General features: G+C 42.6%; 1 protein-coding gene across 1 annotated transcript in view; it reads left to right on the forward strand.

Moving 5' to 3' along the window:
* The first annotated feature begins 8,332 nt into the window (after nt 1-8,332).
* DSE (dermatan sulfate epimerase) overlaps nt 8,333-22,040 on the forward strand; it is a 90,323-nt gene continuing 76,615 nt past the window's right edge. Inside the window, exon 1 of the mRNA XM_032846416.1 lies at nt 8,333-8,502. The gene's annotated coding sequence lies outside the window, so the exon portion shown is untranslated. The remainder of the gene's footprint in view (nt 8,503-22,040) is intronic.

Genomic DNA, 22,040 nt, shown 5'->3' on the forward strand with positions numbered 1-22,040 from the left:
CCCCCCTTCCCCCAAAACCAAATTGATCTTGGACTTTCTAGCCTCCACTACTGTGAGAAATAAATTTCTGTTGTGTAAGACACCCAGCTTACGGTATTCTGTTGTGGCAGCCCAAGCTGACTAATAGGCCAAGCGGTGCTGATGCTGGTGGTCCATAGACCGCATTCTGAGTACACTAGCTGAAGCCACATTCCCCAGGAATTCGGTTTCAATTTGTCTGAGGATAAGTGCAGGGCATCATTATTTTTTAATGTTTCCCGGGTGATATTGATGTATAACCAGGACTGAGAACCTCTGATCAAGGCCAATTGCTTCAACTTAAAGCTAATGACACTGAGACTCAAGGAGGTTAAGTGGTTTGCCCTAGTTATCATGTATGCTATTGCTAAATTTTCCAGATTTATAGGGGGAGAAAAAATTTCTCCTGAGGCCACACACTAGTATGTGAAAGATTTAGCCCTAGACCCCAACACTCTCCATTTCTAGAACTGACCCATTCATTTCTCCCCAAACAACGTTAATTTGTTTAATTCAGGTAGATTCATTTTAAGTGGCTTTTTCATTGCAGTACAATCCAAGAATGTTGTATTCTGTGTTCTAGGTCTGCTCCCAAATTGTTGCTATTTGTTATGACATGCTTAATGACTGATCATAAAGTGAAATTACACACACACACACACACACACACACACACAGGATTCATATGTATATATGTACCTCCATGTGGCTGATCTTCACGCTGTAACAGTAATGTGCTCACTATGAATAAAAACACTGCCATCTAGCATTACCCTTTTTTTTTCATTTAAAGATTTTTATTTATTTATTTGAGAGAGAGCATGAGCAGAGAGGAGGGGCAGAGGCAGAGAGAGAGAGAGAAGCAGACTCCCAGCTGAGCAGGGAACCTGCCATGGGACATGATCCCAGGACCCTGGGATCATAACCTTAACTGTCTGAGCCACCCAGGTGCCCTAGCATTGTCCTTCTTGCAAGTAGCAGGAAGTGTAGAAAGTTGAGTCATGCAATAAAAATGTGAAAATTTGTTAAAACTTTTGAATGCCTTAAAAATCTCAGGCATAATGAGGATAAATGACTCAAGGAAGGTAAAAGCTTATTGAGAATTTTACCTCAAGGACAGGAGCTTGGTTAGGTGATAACTGTTAAATATGTAGTGAGGAGCATACTTGGCCCACATGTCAGTGGAAAATTCTATGTAGCTTACACTATCAAGTTTAACAGTGCTGAATGCAGGGTGCCATCAATTTACATTTTGAATAGGAATTTGATTTCCTCCAAAAATAAAGCTTACTTCTCCATATGCGTCAATATTTTGTTAATGGGAAGAATGGAGATTTTTTTTTTAAGATTTTATTTATTTATTTGAGAGAGAGAGATCACAAGTAGGCAGAGAGGCAGGCAGAGAGAGAGGAGGAGGCAGGCTCCCCACTGAGCAGGAAGCCCGATGCGGGGCTCGATCCCAGGACCCCGGGATCATGACCCAAGCTGAAGGCAGAGGTTCTAACCCACTGAGCCACCCAGGCGCCCCTGGGAAGAATGCAGATTTACATTTTAAAATAAATTGCTACAGTTCATGTACAATATGAGAACCTCAAAAGAAGAAGTTAGACTTTTTTGGCCAATGATACAGTATGGAGAAGTGGGAAGAAGAACATGCAGCTAGGACCCAGCCTTCCCATCTCTACCAGTAATTAGCAACAGGAACTGGCAGTCACCACCTATGCTAACCTCAGTTTCTTAGGAAAATGAAACGGTTGGCATATGATTATTCCAAGGTTTCTTCTTTCTTCTTTTTTGCATAGATGAGAAGTGCTTCTAAGAAATGCTGTTTTTCTGTTAGACTGTAGTTGGGTTTCTTATTTTGCTGTTTTAGGGTTTTGTTTTTTTTTTTTTTTTGCCTTTTTAGCATTTTTAAAAACACCAGTGTTTTCCATTTGGCCATGAAGAGCAAAAATGGCCACCCCAAAATGGAATTATTTATAAAAATCATAAGAACTAGAATGCTGAAGAAGCTATCTGTATTCTTTGGAGCTCGTTTAGAAAAATGTATGGAAAAATGTCATTGGGTTACATACTTAGGTTTAATATCAGCAAACTGGCAATTATTCCTGTCATCCAAAGATCATCTAAAGGATTTTATCAAAATGCAAAACAGCCAAGATTTTCTTTGCTTAATATAGTTGATGTCGTTGGCAGAAGAAAAAGTCCTGAGTAGCCTAGATGTTAAATGTTTCATTGGAACTTAGTATTTAGAATACTTGGGCAGCAGAAATTTGAAGTGAAACATTCACTACTGAAACAACTCCACTAGTTCAGCTAATACTAAAACCAAGTATTACTTCTTCAAATTGCATATCCAACAGTAGTACTTAGAAATAAATATATTAGGGGCGCCTGGGTGGCTCAGTGGGTTAAAGCCTCTGCCTTCGGCTCAGGTCATGATCCCAGTCCTGGGATTGAGCCCCGCATCAGGCTCTCTGCTCAGCGGGGAGCCTGCTTCCTGCTCTCTCTCTGTCTGCTTCTCTGCCTACTTGTGATCTCTGTCTCTCAAATAAATAAATAAAATCTTTAAAAAAATAAAAATAAAAAAATAAATATATTAATGAACTGGTAAATGGAAAGCAATCTTCACAATATTTTATGTAAATGAAAGTAAATATAAAGCAATCTTCGCAATATTCTATGTAATTATTAAATCATTATCGATTATATGGTAAATTAATATATTATCAAAATCTAATGCTTCATTTGGTTCAAGTGCCCATTTAGTAACACTTCTACAAAATGGTGGTCCCTAAACTTTCTATATATTGGAATCACAGGGCTTTAAACACTCTAGTCAGTATGCTTTGATTGGCAAAGGCCACCAGAAGCTCTAAAAGCTCCCTAGATTGTTCTAATGCTATGGAACATTGGTTCTGACTTTGGCTGACTTTGGTTCTGACACTGGAACCATCTGGTGTATTTAACAACATATGGGATGCCAAGGCTTCATTCTAGAAAGAATTAAATCAGAATTTCTGAGAGTGAGCCTAAGCATTGCTGTGTTTTTAGGTACTGCCCCCCACCCCCCAGTGATGCTAATATGGCACTAGAATTACTACTACAGAATATTGCCAAAGCAACTCTTTATCCTCCTAAATACATTAGCATAAAGTCCCATAAGGCTTAGCTTCCAAACTAATGCAAACCTGGCCTAATCTCAACTACTTTTAGCCGCATTGTGAGTGAGTGGGGTGCATGAAGACAGAAATTGGGTTATTTCTTGGAATAACACACTGAAATAGCACATGAACATTGGACAACCAGATTCCTGGGCCATGAACCTGTCCTCAGAATCTTCTTAAAGCAATTCTTCCTTAATTGCACTTTTCTGGAAGAAGCCAGAATTTGGTAAAAAGAGGAGGATTAAGTACTATGGAAGCGCCTGTTATAAGGAATCACTAAATTAAATCATGCCTCAGTGAACATCCATTCTAAACTCCTCAGTGATGTTGACAGTTCTTTACAGTACTCAAAAGCCACATTTAAGAAAAATATTATTATTAATATTAAATATGCTTCAGCTACTTTCTGTTCTTTTCATGACTCAAAAGAACAAACAACATCAGTCATTCATGTTGAAAATATCAATAATCATTTGTTTAATTTCAGAGAATAGTGCTGTCCCTTAGCAGGTATATGGGACACCTTGGGTGTTTTATTTTATTTTATTTTATTTTATTTTATTTTATTTTTTGTTTTTGTTTCGTTTTCTCAAGAGAGGAAGGCAGGGGGAAGGGGCAGAGAAAGAAGGAGAGAGAATCTTAAGCAGGTTCCATGCCCAGTGTGGAGCCTGACACAGAGTTCAATGTCATGACCCTCAAGACCTGAAATCATGACTTGAGCCAAATCAAGAGTCAGATGCTTAACACACTGAGTCACCCAGGTGCCCCCACCTCGGGTAGTTTTAAAATAAATCAGTGATATAAAAATGATCTCTTCAAAAGTCAATTGAGAATGGAGAATAACTTTGACCTGAGGACACTCAAACTGAAAGTGGGGGTTTTAGGTATGAAGTTAAGATAGACCAAGTGATTTAGTAGAAAGAACCTGGATTTGATATCAGAAAACGTAATCCTGTGTACTCTGAGCCACTTATATCTTGGGAAACTCACTTCAACTCTCTGAGCCTGTTTCTAGTCAAATGAGCCTAGTAATGCTGACATCAGTAACCTGGAATACATGATCTGTTAGGAGATCTTAAGGCCAGGAAATATGTACCGTACCTGAATAAGAATTATATATAAAAGCCTTAAATTGTGACTGAGGATGGAGAGGGTACAATTCAATTATGATGAATAATACTGGTAAATGTTTTCTTTTGTTTTAATGATGAAAACTAAGTTCAGAAAGCTTGAGTCATCTGAAGATGAAGCAGCAGCAACAGAATAGTCTGGGCAATGGAGAGGGGCCGGTCGGCACTGGGCAAGTCAGGGAGGCTGTGGGTATGAGTCAGGGGGGTTGGAGAAGCCTGGGGTAGATGTCTGAGCAGGGCTGAATGCTCAGAAATGGAAGGGAAACTGACGACTATTACTAAGTAAGTGCAACTCAAGGGCCATTGGGCTGGAGCAAACCAAAATGATCATACCTCTTCAGTGACTCAAAGATGAAACTTTCAGGTGTAGGGTAAAGCAGTTTTACAAATAGACTATTTGGCTTAGGGAGAGAAAGAAAAAAAAGCATTTCAAGGATGAAGGAAGTTGTATGGTCATGGACCAGCTGGCTGGTTAGTAAAACCTAAAGGGCAAATTTGAGTTTATTGAATTAAATAAGAGAACCGAAATTATGTGCTTTTAACAGCCCTATAAAATTGGGGTCCATTAGGCTAGAGCCAAGAATAAACCATAAGGACAACTATATATATATATAGAGAGAGAGAGAGAGAGAGAGAGAGAGAGAGTTAGTTTGTTTTCTTTGTATATACATATATTTTTTTGTTTTGTTCAGACCAAAAGAGCATAGAAAGGATGCTCCTATTTGAGATAAATAGACAACAAAGAGAACTCATTCCTTTCTTCTTCCTTATCTTGAAAAAATAACCCTTCAACTGAAAGAGTAAAATGAACTCTGTGAGAACTAATTACAAACTTAGGTGAAGAATTTGCACGAAGATAACCTAGCTCTCTAAAGCTTAACTTCTCTTACAAAAATTATATCTCAGCAAGGAGAGTTTGCAAATAAGGACTTTCATCTCGAATCAGCACAAAGACCAGAGATGGACAGGTAGAGTTCCAATTTTCAAAAAAGCAGCGCTTAGATTCCTGAAATTAAGACAAAGGGCTTTTTACACATCCTGAGAAAAATCAATAAACCTATTCTTACAGTAATATCTAGGCATTTAGAAAAGTCAGAAATCCAGAAGTTAACAAGAATTCACTAAGTAGTCATTTCCTTTTTTTGACAATGTTGCTATGCCAGTAGAGCAAGGACATCTCATAGACAACACATTTGTATCTGGGAGGAAGACATTGCTTTTTCCTAATCCCTTGGTCTGGGTATGGGTGGGTAACTTTTTCTAATTTCTACAATGATGCCAAGCACACATGCACTTTAGCTGCTGCTCTGGAACAAGAAAAGAAGATATGACTAAGTAACACGTGAGTCCTCATTGATGAGAATATTCATCAACAGCGTGCTAATTCCGTGTTATTTGGCAGTGGGAAGTGCCTCAGAATGAGAACTTGAAAGATGGCATGGCATACAGACCAAATTTGCAGAAGACATATAATTGGGAGGTAGAATTACTCAATGAATTACATCAGTGATATTCAGCATGTCAACGAGCTAAAAGAAGAGGCATGACAGCACAATCCAACTTAATAGAATCATGTTAAGGGAGGAACACCAACTAGAATGCGTGTGGGTTGGGAAGGTGTGTTTCCGAGTAGTCATGAAAAAGCCTTGACTACTTCAGAGTTTTAGGAGTAATCCAGGAGTCATTAGGGTAATACTGTTGCTCTAATAGCTCACAGGATTTACTTGAGGGAATACAGTAATTAGAACAAAGCCATTCAACATCTTTTTACTCTGTTATTTAGATGAAACCTTGAGTTTATTATTGGGGTCAGATTTTAAGAGGGACAATGGCAAAGGAAACTGCTTTCTACGAGCTTTTCAGAAAGGATGCAGAAAAGCTGATGGATTTGGTTCCAGACAACCTGTTCCAGACAAACTGGAGAACTTTTCTGTGCAGTCAAGGTGCCAGATGCTTCCTGGAAGACACCACGGGTCAAAGTTGCAATCTTGGAGGCCTTTTGTAGAGGGGGCTTTTGCAAGGGGAAGATGTTATCCAAAAGCAGATTCTAGATCAATTGAAAGCAAAACTGGGGGTGAAGGGAAACAAATGACAATGGGTACTGTCACCTTTGAAGAGTTCTAGATCCTGGTTGCCCATTATGATCATCTGGGAAGAGATTTTAAAGGCTGCTGCTTAGATTCTAGCCCTAGAGATTCTGATTTATTGGTCTGGTGTGGGGCCCTCATTGAAAATATTTTATCAAAGTCCCTCTGCTGATTTACTGTTCTAGGTTGGAAAATCGCTGCCCTAGATGACTACTTGTTGAGAAGTTAAATAAATCAAACCAAATGCTTTTTCTAAAGTGCCTTCCAAATTCGAGAAGACCAATGGAAATAAACACTTCTGGATTACTTTCTTTCTACAGCCAGGCACTTTCACAATTAATTCTCTCTAATTGAATTAATACACGTAAATCCCTTAGCACAGTGTCCGGCATGTAGTAACTCTCAAATATTAGTTATTTTTATTGTACAACCATTCAGCGGAGGTACTGTATCTCTACATTACTGATAAGGAAACTGAGACACTGCAGTTAGTTTTCCAAGGCCTCTAGTAATAAATCGCAAATAAGGATTTAAAGCAGATTAAAGCCAGGTCTAAATTAGAGAGCCCTTTCTCCTCTGCTCCACAGGTCACCTTTAAAACTTCAGGAAATTTATGCAAATCAGTGGTTTACCTGAGTGAACATTTTAAAAAATTTAATGAAACCACTTCCTGTTGAACTGTTTGTAAGGAATCTCTCTTCAAATGCATTTTTTTTTAAAGGATAAGCATAAAAGTAGACACCCACATTTTTCCTAATGTGGCCTAATGTGGAAGTTCCTGAGAACCTCTGATGACAGGGGAAATGGATGGAGGTGGCCTTTTAGAACCCAACAAAGCACTTTGAAGCAAAACCAGGAAAAACTGCTATCTGGTAAAACATCTCCGATTCTATTGAATGGGTAAACATCACTTTTGTACCCCTAGGTCTGGCAGGTTTGATTACAGGCTAACACGGAGAGAGGCAAAAAGTCAGGCCTCAGGTGATGGCCTGGTCATATGGGACACCTTCCCGGAGTCAAGATGGACCAGGCTGCGTGCAGTGGCTGCTTCAAGAAAAGAGAGGAAACTTCTCCAAAGAGGTTGTGACTACTAAGGTTGCAAATCCTCCACCTGAAAAACTTTGAGGGATCAGAGGTCTCTCTCCTCTCCCTCCTCCTCCCTCACCCTCCTCCCTACACGGGCCTAGGAGGTAAGGTAAAAGAAATTTCTTCTTGAAAGCCGAGAACATCAAACGCTCTGTCCCAGATCCCTTTACCTTTGATGATTTAAAATCGGTTGAGTTTGCAGGGTTCGGTGCTTTAGGATTTAGAGATCTCGTCAGTGCAGTTAAGGGGAGAACTGCTTCTAAGTAGGTGATTTCCTCCCTTCTCTCTGAGAGTAAAATCGAACGCAGGAAAAAAGGAGGAGTAACGACTGTGGAGAAGGGGAGGGGAGTGGGCAACAGACCCGGGAGCAAGGTTTCCTCGATTTCCTTCACCAGACTGTGCAGAAGCATCAGCTCCTCCCCCCGGGCCTCCAAAAGTATCGTTCAGAGTCAAACCCGAAGCGTGTGGGTCACTTGGAAACTAAAGGGACCCGGAGCCAAAGAGGCCTGGCAAGGCAGGGGTGTGTGGAGGGGAAGGGTGCGCGGGGCCCCAGTGGAGGGGAAGGCCGAACGCAGCGGGGAGCCGGGAGTCTCCCGAGAGGAGGTGGGGAGAAGGCGGGGCGGGCCGGAGGTCGGGGTCCGGCGTGGATTCGGGGGTCCCCGTTTCCCCCTCCCCATTCTCGCCTCCCCGGGCTCTGGTGACGTTGCGGTTTCCTCCTCCCTCCACCGAGCCTCAGCGCTGGCCGCGTCCCGCCCTCCTCCCCTTCGCCCACACCCCACACCCACCCGTCCGCCCGCCCGCCCAGCTCGCAGTAGCGCCGCCCGAGGCTGCAGCGGCGCATCCCGTGGCGCGGCGCCCACCGGCACCCTAGGCGCGGCGGGCGCGCTGAGGGCTCGGCTCTGAGGGCGCCGCGGGCCCGGGCGCCCTGGGGTGAGGGGGCCGGGAGGGGGCTCCGGAGCCTGGGCCGAAGCTGGGGAGACGACGCCCGAGAGGACGAAGCCGCGGCGAGGAGCGGTAAGCGGAGGGGCGCGCGCGGCGGGCGCCGTTCTGGGCCCCGCGCGGCGCAACTTTCTTCCGGGGTCTCGGGCGGGTCCCCGGGCGCCAGCGGCAGAAGGAGAGCCACGTCCCCTGCAGGGCGCGGAGCGCTGCGGGCTGCTTGCCCGGGCCCGGCGCGGCTGGGCTGCTGGAGGGCGCTCGAGGCTTAGAGCCCGAGCCCTGGGCTTGCCGGGTCCGGGCAGCTCCTAGCCCCTTCCCACCCCTGGAGCGCCCGGCGCGGAGTCGGCGCACCGTGAGGTCCCGGACACCGCTTTCGGCGCCGAGCTTCCCCGGCCCGCCCGCGGGGCTCCCGACCCCTCTGACCCGTCGGCCGGCACAGCCTCGCGCCCTTCTTCCCGGGCGTGCCCCGCTGGTCGGGGAGGGGGTGGTGATGGTCTTGCGTGCGGACCCCTCGGTGCGCGGGCAGCCCTTCCGTGCGGCTGCGGAAGCGGGGAAAGCCCGTCCCGAGCCTCCCCCGATGCCGGATTCCAGCGCCGCTTGGCTCCGCCGACGCTCGGAGAGACTGCGGGTAAAGCTCTCTCGCAGCAGCTCCTGGTGGTGGTGGTGGGACGCTTGACTCACAGGCTGGGAAGCTCTGTAAGCAATGCCACATGGGCTCGAGATCTGTCGCGGCTGCAATCTGAGCTAAGTTTGTGACCCGGGGACTTTCTCGTTTTCATCGCTCATTTGAGGCGGCGGCCTCCGCTTAGGCTGGCTGCCGCTGGAGCTTGAAACCAAATCCGCTGCTTAAACGCAGGAGCCTCATTTACCTGGAATTCCTTCGGTCGGGAAACGACACTGAGTTCCTAGGGATCTTCGTGTAGTAAAGTTCTTTACATTTTCTTTCGTTCGACCTGGTTAATGAGACATTAAATGTGAGGATCGACGTTCTCACTTAGAAATCTTTTCAAAACAGGCTTTTCAGTATTTTTGACAGAATTTAATCTTTCAGGAATTCCCTTTTCTTCAGCTTTTTAAAAATTTTCTCAATAAATGATAACTTCTGAAATGATGTATGTGCCATATTTGGTAGAATATTCAGACAGTACTACCAAAATGGGATCACAAAAATGTAATGACCTTGGAAGAATAGAGTATGGGATGATCTAAATATTTGTCATGTGTTAACTTTTTTCTTTTAAGGTCACCCTATGGGCCTAAGCCCTTTTCTGAAGTGTGTAGGTTAGAAGTATTTCAGTAAAAATGAGAAAGGGTGAAATTTAATGCCTCCATCATCTACTGACCCGGCTGTGTGGGTACAGCAAAAAATGCAAGACAGTGCTGGTAACTGAGGAGATATGCAGAGGTATGTAAGAAACTGCCCTAGTTCTCCTGGCGTTGTCAAAGTAGGATGGGAGAAAACATAAAGAAGCAGCACCTGAGAGTTTGAGCCTGGGACGTGTCATTTTCCATTGATTGGTATATCCTGTCAGTGTCAGTTTCAACAATTTTTGGTTAATAAAGACAGTGGCCTGCGAAGTACATTTTTACATTCAGGTTAGTAACTACTTATAGTACAGTCATCTCTGAGGTTAGGGGCCTCGTGTGAGAAGACACTGGTAGGAAATCAGCTAGGCTGGCCACATGAGGTCAGGACCATTATGGTGACTAACATTTGTGTGAGTATCAACTTTAGTATTTATAAAATGAGTTCACAAATTAGCTAATACATGTTTTCAGTGAGATCTGTGGTCTGGCTAGTCCAGGTAATCTTGCACTGCTGCCTGGAGGGACGTGGTGGTCATCCGTAAAGTTCTTAACTTCACAGATGTCCTACCTTCCCCAGTGCTTCTTTTTAAAGATTATTTAATCTCTGAAAAAGTGTTTTATGATTATAGGTGAAAGTGCATTCTGCAATTATGTAATAAAGTACTTATACATAATTTCATGTTCTTCGTGGTAGATTATTTTGGTATTGATTTGTACTGCCTCAGATTCACACTGTGTTATGTGAAAGAAATTACATTATTCCCATTCAGTATTATGATTGCAGCAAATGGTTGGAAAGGAATAAGGATAAAATATTTAAGTTTGGGTTTTAATATATCATATTAATATATTCGTATATCATAAAATATATAATTTAATATACATATATGTCATGCAGTATGTATACATAATATATATGTATATACTTACTAAAATATAGTAAGTATTTTTATCATTTTTCAGCCCCCCGCCCCTTCAAAAAAGAGAAATAGTGTTATTGTCTTGGATTGTGTTTGTGACAGGCCTTGGAGTGAGGAGCCCATGGTGGAGGGAACTTCAGCATCATAGTAGATATTTGTATTTCATTTACCGAGAGGGGCTGGACCTTTACTATTCTGAAGGAGTGGGTGAGGGACTCGATAAGGTTCGATGGGCAGCAGCCTTTTGAAAGAATGTGTCCAAGCAGAGGACAGGACAGTTCTTTTTACTGTTGCCTGAGGGGTTCTTCATCGTGGAATTACACTATCTTCCTCTAACTGACGGTCACCCAGTTAGCCAGCAGATGTTTGGATGACACAGTGAAATTCTCTAAACGTAGAATCAGTGCCTAACATGGGAGTTAGGCAAGTGTATAAGCCCAGACTACGGAAAAGAGAAAATGTTTTCCCATCAATTCACTGGGTGAGTTAGTGGCAGAATAGGAACTAGATATTAAAATCCCAGATTCCTGAGGCACTGATCCGTGCGTCCATCTGGTGACAGTGATAATTAGAGATGGATGAATTTCAGAGTGTTGCCAACACTAAAGCCTGATTCTAATAGAAAATTCCCTTTTAAAAATTGAACTCTGGGGACGTCTGGGTGGCTCAGTCCGTTAAACTGCTGTCTTCGGCTCAGGTCATGATTCCAAGTTCCTGGGATTGAGCCCAGAATTGGGCTCCCTGCTCCGCGGGGAGCCTGCTTTTCCCTATCCTGTTTCCCCTGCTTGTGTTCTCTGTCAAATAAACAAAATCTTTTTAAAAAATTAAACTCTGCATTAAGGGGATAACAGAGAGAGATCACAAGTAGGCGGAGAGGCAGGCAGAGAGAGAGAGGGAAGCAGGCTCCCTGCAGGGAGCCTAATGTGGGACTCTATCCCAGGACCCTGAGATCGTGACCTGAGCCAAAGGCAGCGGCTTAACCCACTGAGCCACCCAGGCGCCCCACGGGGATAATATTTTTAATTGAAATAGTTGTTCTTTAAAGAAAATCTTTCTGGGACACCTGGGTGCTCAGTCATTGGGCATCTGCCTTTGGCTTGGGTCTTGATCCCAGGGGCCTGGAATCGAGCCCTGAGTGGGACTCCCTGCTAGGTGAGAAGCCTGCTTTTCCCTCTCTCACTCCCCCTGGCTGGGTTCCCTCTCTTGCTATGTCTCTCTCTGTCAAATAAATAAATAAAACCTTAAAAAAAAAAAAAAGTCTTTTTGTTAGTGAATAAACTTAGTCCCATGTTCTGATCTGTCTACACTTAGTGTTTCACAACTTCTAGTCATACACAGAAAAGTGGTTTGGTTAGCTGTTGGTGGAGAAGTGTCACAGAAAAGATTCAGACTAGTAGAAAGTGTTATGGGTGGGGTAAAGAAGTGCCATTAGGTTTAATAAACTCTTGCTCACAAATTCATATGTTTAGACAATTGAAGGAAAGGAAAAGTCCCTGATAGATCATATGGCTACATGAATACTTGCATTTTAAAATCGCCTAGTACTGTGAAGTTTTTTTTCATATCTAGTATTTTCCTATTTTAGCCTATGGAAATGGAGAGTGATACAGAGCAGGTGTCTTATCCTCATTTTAGGGGTGTGGAAGTGCAAATACTGTGGAGGTAAGAGACTTGTCTGTCATTTTACAAATAATTAGTGGCCTCCCGTAAGTATGAGGTGAACCTACTTTTAATTCTACTTTTCTCCTTCATGACTTCAAGTTCATGTGATTAAAGACTCTTATATTTCATCTTCCTACAGATGTTGTATATTCTGCCTTTTACTACTCACTACTGACCAGGGACTGTCAGCTCCATCCAATGCTTATGTGCTTCCCAGACTGCTGTAAACTGGCTGTTTACAGACCCTCTTCCCACAGCTCCCTCTTCTTCCACTCTAGGCCTTGTAAGGATTCCATTGTGGGGCCTCTTCTAATTCCCAAATTCCTGCAGAGTCGTAGGCTCTTGGCTCAGTTCTCATTAGCTGCCTTAAGGTCTTGGGGTGCTTTACCAGTTGTGTGGCTTGCTTCTGCCTCTCCAGGCAAGCTCCAGCCTGTTGAGGGTGTGGAATCCAGATCCTCTTTCAGACGCCCAGAAGAGTATAAACCTGCAGGAGGCAGAGTGAGCCTTAGAAGAGCCTGTTGGAGATCACAAAGAAGAAAAGGGAATGATTTTCATTTGGCAAGAGAAGCAAAGACTGTTGAGGCCATCTGTTTATTTCTTGAATGGGGTAGTTTGTTCAGTCCTTAATTCAGGAGAACGCTATGAATTTTTAATGTGTATTGAGATTACCACTGGACTTCCTTCTAGTTGTTTGAGCTCCTTTGGGATATTCTGTAAGCATGAACTTGGTAAGTGTTGTCATCAAATGTTAGTAAAACAATTCCTGCAAGAACCGAATTTGCCTCTTCAGTAATATCTAGAAGCTATAAACATACTGATAATAAGTGTGGTTTGTTTTGACATTTTATATTTGGGAATGGTTATGGTTGTTAGATAAGTATGGTCCTGTTTTTAAAAATATAACAGAAGACATATATGCCATTAACTCTCCATGGCTTGTACGTGACATACGCAGCGTTGGTTATCTGTGCCCATCTGCTTTGTCCTAGACAGGGTCAGAGAGAGTTTGTGAATGTGCATATATTTCTGCATGCCAAAAAATTTTTTTGGTATTCTTTATGGAATTAATATTGCCTCTCTTCTCCCCAGTTAATATGAAAAAAAAAAAAAGGATAATCATAGTAAACTTCTGTGTGTGTGTTTAAATTAGCATACATTGCTCTTTTAGTAGAAATCAGATAGGTGCACAATCAGTGAAAGAGCTGTCATTGAAATCTTTCCGATTGAAATATTCATGGCATACACAGATGCCTGGGAGTTGTAAATTTGTATTGTTGATTAAATCAAGGCTTCTGCATTTTTCTCCCGTGTAACAAACTTAGCTACTAAGCCATACGCTCTTGATGCGTGCAGATGTTATACCACACCGAAGTTGAATCAGCATTTCATAACTCTTAAGAGGAATTTGTAAAGGAAATGGGCTTACCAAACTTGTGGGTCTATAATATTTTTATTGATGAAGTACACAGGCCATATACTGGCTTTACTGTTGGAGTCTCATGGCTAGTGCAGGAAAAATGGGGTTATTTGTTCGCAATTCATGAAGTGGGAGGTAACAAGCTTAGGTTGGTTATGTACGTTTCAGTGTATAATGTAGGAAGTATTCTGCACGTGTCGTGACGCTAGCAGGAATTACTGATTTCCAGACGTCACAGGTGACAGATGGACGCTTCCATTTAGAAGACTCCCTTAGAGTGAAGCAGGGAAAGGGTTATTGCATTGCTAAGGTTAGTTTGCATCCAGAAAGTTGCGTCAGTGACAAGAAACTCAAGAATTGCATGATAAAAATCACCAAGTAGTTTAAAAGTGTTTGCATGCCAAGGTGCACTCAACAGCCTGACAGGCCCGGTAGAGGAGCAGGGAAGATGGCCTGGCCGCCGACAGCCCTGCTTACGCTCTCTACATCACTGCCTGTCATTCTTCTTGAAGCAGCACGGTTTTAGTTGAGCCTACTGAGGTTAGACTGGAAATCATGGATCTCTAGAATTCCACAAATTCTGGTGAAGAACTCTTCTTGGGGCCTTGGCCGTTTACTGATAGCATTCTAGGAAGTACAAATGGGGCCAGACTCCCCAACCTTTTGGGTAATCAGGCTTGGGCCAGCTGCATTTTGGAATCACCTGCAGTGTTTACACTTCTCCCCTGGGGGGAATGGGCCTGGCAGGAAGGAAAAAGTAGCCTGAAAGGGAATGTTGAGCAGCTGTTTTCCACCGTCCCTGAAGAAAAAGTAGAGGAAATCGACTTAGAGCAAGCATCAAGAGGGATTTATGCTAAATACGGGGAAGTTTTTCTGAATGTTTTAACCTTTAGAATGGCTTTCTGAAGGAGGCCTCGGAGTTCTTCTGTGTTTAGAAAGGTTTAAGTGAGGCTGTCCTGGAGGGATGTTAGCGTCTGTCTTCTCGGGTTCTGATTTTATGACGTAGGCTCATCTGGATATGGAAATCTTAGGAATTAAAAAGGATTTAATTATATGAATATAGAAGAAATGGTCAGTTTTAGTGTTTGAAACTCAAGTTACCTTTATGGTTTCTGTTTATCATTTTTGTTATCAGAACAAAATATTTGCTCACAGGCTAAATACTGATTATGTGTAAAAATCCTTTAACCTTTTATTCAGGTACACATAATATCTGAAAATTCCTCCACTCTATACTTAATATTTTCTCCCCCAAGGTTGCTTTTCTCCACATTTCTTTTTTATTCTAGAAGACCTTAAAAAAAGGTTTTGGCACCAGACTATAGTATTCCATTTGGGCTTTTCAGTAATATCTTTTATGTTTTTCTGCTCCGTCTTTTATAGCATAACTAGACCGGCAGTAGTGGCCACAGGAACATATGGGGCATTCATCAGTCATGTGGTCAAAATACAGAGGTTGCCTATGTCAGAAAGAGTCTGGAAACTTGTCTCATTTACCAAACTTCTTATAGCAGTATTTATGGTTAAAAATTAATAATGGTATTTATGAAAATGGAAAGTGAACTTTGTTTCATTTTTGTTTAAGAAAACAATCCCCAAGAGAATTGAGGGTTTCAGGCCGGTGGTTCTGGTTTTTTCTCAATATTAAAAATTAGGCAGTACTTGAGGTGTAATTCTCTTAAAAGCAGGTTCATTTCGATACAACACAAAGTGTTGGAAAAACTGCTCTCAGCCAGTGTCTGAGGTTCAAGTAGTGTGATAGCAGTGCACAAGTAGTAGAACCTAGCAAAGTCAGTGTCTTAGGCTATTGGCGTTAGGTGTTTCAACTTAGTTTTACAGTACATGGTTTTAAAGCAGTTTTGAAATATTTTCACAATTACCTTTCTCAAAGGAAACCTTGATTCTCGGAGGCACTGAAAAACCTGCAGACTTATCTTAGGTAAGAGTGTCTTTGCTGGCCCCTTTGGTGGCAAGCTTAATTTCTTCTTTACCTCCTTTATCTTCACCTTAAATATTCCATGAGTTAGAAGCTATATCAGTTCTACTCAGGACCCAGTAGAAGTAGAGAGCAAAATAAGAATCTGTTAGGGTACCTGGCCGGCTAGCTAGAAGAACTAGTGACTCTTGATCTCAGAGTCTTGAGTTCGAGCCCCACAGTGGGTGTAGAGGTTACGTAACTAAATGAACATTTAAAAAAAATATTTTATAAAGATTTTATTTATTTATTTGACAGACAGAGACCACAAGTAGGCAGAGAGGCAGGTGGCGGGGTGGGGTGGTGGTGCGGTGAAGCAGGCTCCCTGCTGAGCAGAGAGCCCAATGTGGGACCCGATCCCAGGACCCTTAGATCATGCCTTGAGCTGAAGCGAGAGGCTTAACTCACTGAGCCACCCAGACTCCCCGAACATTTAAAAATTTTAAGCTCTGCCATTTCTTCTAAGGCAACAAACATTGTTCAGATTGGATTCATCATAAGTTAACCATGCACTATGTTACGGTTTTAAGGTTCTCACCATTAACATTTTTAGACTTACTGGGACTTGCATAGAATTATTCCATATTAAATTCAAATTAACAAATAGTGCTATGAGTATCTGCTGCAAGAACTTGGGAACTCTACAAATTCAATTTCATTTCTACTTGTTGAATTTCATCTTGCAAGTTTCAGGTTAAGTTGGACCACATTCAACATCACTTCTTGGGGAAGAAATGTGTGTTGTATTTATATTGCTAAATTGCCATAAAATGATAAATCCTATGCCTAAAGAAGGTGAATTGAGCTAGCAGTGTTAGGGCGGTTTCATAACAGATCCTTCTTTGTGTGCTTACACCTTTTTTTCTTGCTGGTGAAGCCACTGAAGTTTGGTTCAGTGATTTGCAAGTTTTAGAAAAGATAAATCTGTGTTACTTGAGAATGAATGCTTTGGTATATAACTTTTTCCAATGCACTTTTGAACCTGGAGAGTTAGATGAAAGAACATTATATTTCAGTGATAGAAATACTGAAAGGATTTTAGTCATTCAGCAAGTATTTGCCAGGTACTTCTGTGTTTGAAGGGACGTCTGTGTGGAGGTGAAGAGGGAAAGCATACAAAATAAATATGACATGGTTTCCAGCCTCGGGGAAGTATACAATCTGGTGGGAGAAGGATAACTGAGTATGAAACTTCATGAGAACAAGGAAGTGGGGACCAGACCCGAATGCATGCAGTAGAAGTGCAGGAAGGAGGAGATCCGTAGTAGGATTCCCCAGGCAGAGAACACCCAGCTGGGAGGGGTGAATGAACTGGGCCTCAGAGGACTTTATGCCAGAAAGGGGAAGGAAAAAAAGGCATCACAAGCAGGGCAGCTGAGCCAAGGCACAGGAAGCAGAAAGGGAGTGGCTGCTAGGTTGAGGAGAACTTGGGAAAACTGTGGGAATTCACTTCTCTCCTGCAACATTCTCTCTCCTTTCTTCCCTTCATTCTGGATCTGTTCCTTCACTGTTTTCCCCGAGTATTTCTGAAAGGTCTGATTGCATGTAATCAGCTGTGCATGCCACCATAGGAAACAGACCAAGACCCCTGCCTCGCAGACCCCTTCTAGCCCAGTGGGTAAGATTCACCTCCAATCCAGAGAGGACTGAAACCATAAAAATGAGAGAGGAATATAGCATACACCTTCAAGTAACTCGGTATGCGTGTAACTAGTACTAAATGCACACATTACTAAATGCATGTAAGGCTATAAATGTTTTTATGGACCCCTTTTTAGGCCCAGGTCAGGCACCACCTCCCCAGTCCATCTTTCTCCACCCCAGCTAGTTTGTCATTCTCATGCAAACATCCTTCGTTTTATTTTAGTGGTTTGGGTGAAAATTTCATTGCTTTTGCCATCTTATAAGATGGTGTCAGCACCTCCTTGGCTGGCATTGTTCCTGAATTCTCAAGGTCTATCGAACGGTCATATATGAGGCCACAGGGGAGACCACTTACGGATGAGTTGCAGGGAAGGCGTCATAAAGAATGTTGCATTCTTTGAGAAAGACGAGAGTTTGGGTGTGAACCATCATGGAGGGCAAACCCCGGGAAAGAATAACAGTGAGAATAAAAGTGTGAGTTGTGCTCAAGGAAGAGCAGGTAAGGGCAAAGGTAGAACTTTGTGTAGGGAGGAAATGAGTGATAAAGTGACAGGCAAGTGTTAGATTATGGAAGCTCTTGGGTGAGAAATTAATTTATTGTGAGAAATAGAGGCTTTCTCTCTCGGCTCTTCACGGTCTGTGACCTTGGGTAACTTAGTCAACCTACCTATGCCTCAGTTTCTTCATCTGTAAAAAGGGGATGATATTAATATCTACATTATGGGCCTGGTGAAGATTAAATGGGTTAATCCACGTGAGGTCCTTAACACAGTTCCTGGCACTTGGTAAGCGCTATGTATATTTATCGTTTATAGCAATAAGAATTATGATCTCTGCTTTAGAAATGAGAAAATTTAGGGCTAGGACTGTATTTGCTAGAGCTGCTGTAGCAAAGTGCCTCTAACTGTGTGGCTTAAACAATTCTAGAAGTTAGAATTCTTCTGCACCACAATTCTAGAGGCTAGAAGTCCAGGATCAAGGCTTGGATGGGGTTGGTTCCTTCTAAGGCCATGAAGGAGAGTCTATTCCATGCCTCTCTGCTAGCTTCCGCAGTGTCTGCCAATCTTTGGCATTCCTAGGCTTGGCAATATTTCACCCTGATCTCTACCTTCATCATCCCATGGCATTCTCCCTGTGTGTCTCTTTGTCTCCGAATGTTCTCTTTTTAGAAACATACCATATTGGGTTAGGGACCCATCCTACTCCAATATGAGTTTTTCTTTATTAATTATATCTGCAACAACCCTGCTTCTAAGTAAGGTCACATTCTGAGATGTGGGTGATTCGGACTTCTACATGATGAATTTTTACGAGACACAGTTCAACCTGTAACAGACTCGAAGTCAGACCTTTTGAGTCTACCACACTATGACCACGGTGTGCCAGAAGGATTGTGGAAAAGGGGAGGAATCTGTAGGTCTGTATGAGAAACCGTTAAGGAGCTCTCGTTGGTTCTTCTGTCTCCTGTTTGCCTGGACCCGCACCATTCCCTGAACGGCTGCAGTGACGGACGTGTCACAGAGAGCCCTGAGATATCAGTGTATCCCTGTCTCCTGAGGGATCTTTTCATTTCTTTCTTCTTTCCAGAATAGCAATCTTTTGCTTCTTTCCATTTGGAGATTGGAGATAAAGGTATTCAGAGAAGTTTAGGGATATTTTTACTTGCAGTGGATAATTTCAGTCTTCTCTGTAAATTTGGATGATAGATCACTGTCCAGAGTACAGGTGATAAAGGAAGAATTGAATACTTTTGGAAAGAGGTAAAAATCCAAAGTATCAACAGTAACGGTTTTACTGAAGAGTCGATTGAAGGTGAGTAAGCGGGTCAATAGGCTGAGGTCAGATAGAAGTTGAGGTAGGAGAAGAGTAAATGAAACAAGTTGGGATTGGGAGGGAGACAAACCATAAGTGACTCTTAATCTCACAAAACAAACTGAGGGTTGCTGGGCACAGGGGGGTTGGGAGAGGGGGGCGGTTGTGGACATTGGGTAGGGTATGTGCTATGGTGAGTGCTGTGAAGTTTGTAAACGTGGAGATTCACAGACCTGTACCCCTGGGGGGAAAAATATATATATATGTTTATAAAAAATAAAATTATTTAAAAAAAAAAAAAGAAGTTGAGGCCTCTCAGGTTTATTGTTGGAATCGAGGTGGCATGGGCAAGTATGGTTGAGGTTTCTAAGTCACTGAGGACATTAGAAATATCCCCAAGCAATAGAAATTGCCTGTGATGGTTAAAAAGAGTACGTCCACAAGTGAAGATTTCAAGTGGCAAATGTACCAGGAGAGTTACTGGGAGAACCAACGGGTGGCCCCAGGAATCAAAAAGGCTCGCTTTACCTCCCTTGTGGGTTGGAAAGAATGAGGTTTGGCCTCCCAGAGAGCACAGCAGAGCATAGGGTGTCACTGAAAGAATCAAAGTTTCTTTATAAAATCTTTAATTTGGAAGGAGCCTAAGTGACACCTGGTTCCCTACCTCATTTAACTCAGGTGGTCCTCTTACCTCCACATTCATTTAGGACAATACACGAGAAGGAAGTTTAGAAAATAAGCTTAGCACAAAAGGAGTTTTCTCCAGCATCCAGCTCCATGAAGAGAATGCCATCAAGTTTGAACAAAAGAAATAACTAGGTGGAATCTGCTTGTGAGCAGAGGTTGGGTGAGATGGGTAGGTGGAGATGAGAAGTGTAGGCCTAGATTAGGAGATGCAGAGAACAGGCTACCATTCCCAGAGCAGGATGCTACAGACAGTGCAACATAGAGACCTTTGATTCACCAAGACATCCAGTGAAGCATGCATGACCTTGGACATACAGACACAAACAGTAAATATCTAGCCATGTTTCAGGCTCTGACTTGGGGTGTTTTTGTCAGGACACTTTTTTTTTCGGCCTGCAGATCTGTGGCCAGGAGTTACTCTTCTGTTCTGCATGGTGATCATAGTTTCCAGCAGTCTAGTAAAGCTTTTCTTTAGATTGTTTCCTGGCTAGTAACACTTTATAGATCTATAAAAACTCACCATAATAAGATATTTAGCGCAAAATAATAGGAGTAGAATAGGTGTATGAAAAATAATTCATTAGAGAGCATCCAGATTCTTTTGAATTCCTGGCTAAAAGAAATGTTATCAGTCCAGGAATTCTTTTTTTTAAATTTACAAATAGCACTAATAAAGCCCTTATACCAAACCATTAAATAATAATCTTTGGGAATACAGTTGAAAGTGAGGACATGAATCACTCTAAATTTCGAAACAGAACTTTAATAAATGTCTTAGCACCAGACAACCAACCATCCAGCAGAAGGAGAGGCCTGGCTGGTCTGGGCAGGAATAGTGGGAAAAGTGGCGGAATGTCTAATCCAGTGTGAAATGGGCTGAAACTTCTGTGGTGGCCTTTAGAGAAAGATCTAGAGAAAAACCCATGAAAACCATCTATGGACTGTGGGAAACAAAATAGGATACTCAGGACGTGGAGTGTGATCTGAGGTGAGCCAGGCACATTAACAAGGAAGTGGCAAGACTTGGGGGGCACAGCAAGCCCCCTGCAGCCTGGGGCAGATACGGGGAGAGCTTTGTGTCTGAGGGAGGGTTGGGAAGGCATTAGGTATGGTGGCGGCTGTCAGTAAAGTGTAACCTTGAAAGGATCAAACATTGTAGTCCATTTTACCTCCAAATGGTTTGTCTGGTACACAGAGATTTTAATTGCTTCTTTTTATGTAATTATAGTAATATAGCTATATAATTATGTGTATTGTTATCTCTGAGTTTTTAAAGGTTAACATCTTGACACATTAGTGAATCCATTCAGTAGATAAACTCTGCATGTTTATTAAGTGTTGTGCACTCTTCTAGATGTTGGGGATATAGCAGAAAGCAAAGTGCCCTCATGGAGCTTGCTTTCTAGAAGCGGCAGCCAGGTAGACAAGAGAAATAATAAATTATGTAGTAGATTAGAAGGTTATAAGTATTATGAAGAAAAGTAAAACCTGGAAGGGAGTTAGGGAATGGTGATGATTGATTTAAATAATATGGTAACAGCCAGCCTTGCTGGGGAAGTCACATTTGAACAAAAACTTAAAGGAAGCAAGAGAGCAAGCCACGTAGGTGTCTGGGGGTTCGCATTCTCGGCAGAAAGAACACAGGCACTGAGGAGGGGTGCGGAGGAGTGAGCGCGCCCCATGAATACAAGGAGAGCAGGGAGGCCACATGGCTAGAATGTGAAAAGAGTGAGTTGGAGGTCAAGAAAGCAGAGAGGCAACGTGGGCAGGCCATGTAGTACCTTAAGAGTAATTATAAGCACTTTGGTTCTTGCTCTGAATGATGGGAAGCTACTGAAGGATATTTTATTTTATTTTATTTTATTTTACTTTAGTTATTTTTAAAGATTTTATTTATTGGACAGAGAGAGAGAGAGCAGGCAAGCATATGCAGGGGGAGCGGGAAAGGGAGAATGAGACTCGATCCCAGGACCTTGGGATCACGACCTGAACCAAAAGCAGCTGCTTAACCAGCTGAGCCACCCAGGCACTCAACTGAAGGATTTTAAACAGAACAGTGACATAACCTGAATTGTAATTGAACAAGGATGGCTCCGACTCCTGTGTTGAGAACAGGCCATTGGGAGGTAAGGGTGAAGGCAGGCAGATTAGCTTGGAACCTTTTGCAGTAATTCCGGCAAGACATGGCATG

The sequence above is a fragment of the Lontra canadensis genome, unplaced genomic scaffold, assembly GCF_010015895.1.
Source record: "Lontra canadensis isolate GAN:19392208 unplaced genomic scaffold, GSC_riverotter_1.0 scaffold175, whole genome shotgun sequence".
NCBI classification, from domain to species: Eukaryota; Metazoa; Chordata; class Mammalia; order Carnivora; family Mustelidae; genus Lontra; species Lontra canadensis.